Source organism: Apis dorsata, unplaced genomic scaffold (assembly GCF_000469605.1).
Source record: "Apis dorsata unplaced genomic scaffold, Apis dorsata 1.3 scaffold_69, whole genome shotgun sequence".
Classification (NCBI taxonomy): domain Eukaryota; kingdom Metazoa; phylum Arthropoda; class Insecta; order Hymenoptera; family Apidae; genus Apis; species Apis dorsata.
Genome location: NW_006263367.1, coordinates 159,777 through 163,412, shown reverse-complemented (window position 1 = coordinate 163,412; position 3,636 = coordinate 159,777). Strand labels below are relative to the sequence as shown.

Here is a 3,636-nt window from a genome sequence, read left to right as displayed (position 1 = left end):
CTCTCTCTCTCTCTCTCTCTCTCTCTCTCTCTCTCTCTCTCTCTCTCTCTCTCTCTTCGTTTCCCAACGAATGTAATTCACAAACATAATTCGTATTGTATTCAAAAGTTCGATGAATACGAAGGAATATTTTGGATACTTTTATCATTCGTGTAATGTCAACAAACGATGGAGAGACCTCTGTTCGAATATTTTATTGGTAACCAATCGAGAATATTTCGTGTCCATCGGACTCAGACTTCCGTGTGGTTGACACACGACACCTCTCGTTACACTTGTTACACGTGCAGTGAATCTGATCTTAAAGAGAACGAATAATCCGGATTACGGTGCGTGGTTATGACACGTAACAAGAGGTGTATAACATTGAGATTACCGCAGATCGGAATTGATTTTGATTCGAATTTTTCGAATATCCTTTATGGTTAACCAATCGAATGTTATCGGTGAAATTTTGGAAAATTATGTACAAAAGAAATCTATTATTTTATATTTCTTTTTTTTTTTTTTTGGGATCGAGATTGAGGTGTCATAAATTAAGAAAAGAATTGTACAAATTTGTATTTCTTATTCGAGACTCTTTCGAAAAGATTATGGCAAAAATAGGAGAAGAGTAAACTGATAGAACTTGTTATTATTATTATACTGTACTTATGAGCAAGAATGGATGAGCAATCAACGTAATGACTATCTAATAATAACCAATTCTAAAATGGTTACCATTCTATGGATAGATAGAAGATTAACAGGGATAGAGGATTGGGTTTATTGTTTCTTTTTCCAATAATAAAATTGCCACGATCAAGATTGGCAAACGACTAAAAGTGAAAATACTTGTCGAAATTTAATCACGTATCTTTATTAAATCGAGAAGAGGAAAAAAAGAAAATGGAAATTGGAACGCGATACGTTTTAATCGGAAATACTTTCGTTCGACCAAGAGAGTCAGACCTTGCCTCCTATCCATTAAGTAATACGTTCTACGCTACTCGTTATAAAATTATATTACGAATTAACCGACTTCGTGGCTCTAAGTGACCGTGAAAGGTCGGTTTTTGCAAACGACCGTTCTGATGATTAAGCAATCCCGTGTAACTATCCATAGGGTTTCTTATCTCGAATGCAAGGTGTCTTGTCACGTAGAAAACAGGAATCGAGGTTTTTCTTCGTTTATCTCAATTCGTGAAGGTATCTCTAATTTTTATATAGGAGGAAAGGAGATAGATCTTGCACTTTTGTATTTTATTATTCATTGTGTCATACGTTAAAAAATTAAATCATTTGTTTTTTTCTTTTTTTTTATTTTTTTTTTGGATTTTGGTATCTTAATAATTTATCGTATATTTTTATCTTATCACTCGTTAACGTAAAGCATGTAATAATTTAATTAAATTATATTATTAAAAATAAATTGTTTAATTAAATTAAATAATTAAATTGATATAATTTAATCGAGAAATTCGTCGGATTAAACTTTTGCACGTTGTTGTACTTGTAAGCATATGACTCATAACGCCCTCCATGAGCCACCATCGAAACAATGGAGAAGAAAGGTAAAAAAATCCTCTACTTTTCCCTCCGATTCTATCAAATGATCTTATCAAATGGTTACAATCATTCACGAGCTCGGATTTTGTTCGATTTTTATCTTGATTCATTGTTAAAACCAAAAAAAAAATTTTGGAGGGCAAATACATTTGAGAGTTGTTCTGAAAATACATTGAGAATAAAGAAATATTATTGTTGAACAATCAATATATAAGCAAAAAAATAATTCTCAAGAGTTTTTATCACCAAATGAATACTTTTAAAATGAAGCAATATTTTTGATAGAATTTCATTTTCATTATGCGCATACTTGAGTTTGTTATTAAAAAATTTCAAGATTTTTTAAAAGATTTAAAAGATTATAAAAAAGATAACTTCAAAATGCTAAATAGAAAGTATAATAGATATTTAAACTCGCCTTAGTTTGAATCTTTGATTGTAGTTTTAAATATGTTTTATAATAATATTATAAAACAACAATTTTTAAATTTGTTGAAGTAATAAGTGTAAGACTTATCTTTCTTACTAAAGAAAATAAGAGATGTTTGATCAACAGAGATTTTGAAATCAATCTCTTTGATGTAAAATTTACTCTTGAGTTTACCAATGTTCAAGACTTTCTTTCTTCGCAACTTGTTGAATATAAGTAAAAGAATCAGTTTGAATTTCTTTTTGTGGAACCAGTTAAAAACTTCAAACGTAATACATCCACCTGTAGATTTTATTAAAATGAAAGGAAAAAATAAACTTCTCTGTTTTTTCATTTACAGGATACATTTTAGAATACTTTGATCATTAAATATATTTTTCATTTTTCTCAATAAGTTATATGATTACAGATCATCTTAAACAACTAGTACATATGTATAGATGAATATCAATGAATAGAAAAAAATAATCGACTTGGCATTTAATATATGGCTTTCATTGAATAATAATTAAAGACAGTATTTATTATCAAACTAAAAAAAATTTGAATTATTCATTAAATAATATATACTTTGTCCTTTATTTTTTACAATTTAATCAAATTTACAATTAAATTGATATTCATAAATAAATATCGTTGAAATATTTAATATAAGTTTAAAAAAAACTCTAAAGATAAAAAGAGTCATTCAACAAAATAATTCCATGTACTTCAACGATTACAAATACCAACTTTATAACTCTTGAAAAATAATTTATATGTTCTACTAACTACACACGTAGTAATAACGAAGGATAAAACCATTACAGATAGTTTCATCCGTAATTTACGTTTAAATTACACGTTGTGAGAGACAGTAAATATCTGAATATTTTTTTCAACGATAGTCAAGTGCTTTAAATCATTTCTTAAGTAATACAATTTTCTTCTTTTTTCAAAATGTACATAAATCACATAAAAATAAAACCAATATCTCTGTAGACGATCAATTAGTGATATATTTTCCACCAATATTTTTGTACAAATATTTGCACCTCGTTTTCATAAATCTTTCGTTTCTCTTCCATAAAATTTTTATACAATTTTCACAAAAGTAGAGATGTTATCGATATAACTTTTTCTCCAATTTTTCAGAAAAAGACAAAAATTCTCAAATGTTCCAAAAACAATTTAATTTAACATTGGCAAAGTTCAATCTTGTGAAAGACGTTTGGGAAACGAGGTTGAAAATCTAGATCGAATTAATTTTTTCATTTTAATATATTTATTCATCAACTTTTTTTTCTTCTCTTGGCGCAGAACTTGTCCAGCGCGTTTATACAAACCGTACACACATAAGAATAGAATAAAGAATTTTTCAAAAAGAATCTTGAAGAGAAATTACACACGAAACAAAGTTCATCGAATTTTCATTCCAATTATATGCAAACGAAAAAAAAAAAAAGAGAAAAATCAAAATCTCTATTCCTCGAACAAAGAGTTTTCTGGACAAGCGATTCAGAAAGAAGAACCTTGGAACTTTTTTTCTTTTTTTTCTACGAAATAAGTTTGCATTTAGAGCGTACAAGCGCCTTAACGTTTTTCACGCTCTTACCACTCACCCCGACCGCCGGTTGTGTGTGCATGTACGTCACCCACACCTTCGCATCATTTACACG

The 3,636-nt window shown here is 28.7% G+C and overlaps 1 protein-coding gene across 1 annotated transcript in view; it reads left to right on the top strand.

The window, feature by feature from the left end:
• Nucleotides 1-3,636, top strand: part of LOC102671200 (neuropeptide SIFamide receptor-like) — a 73,237-nt gene that overhangs the window by 59,276 nt on the left and 10,325 nt on the right. The gene's annotated exons all lie outside the window — the stretch shown is intronic.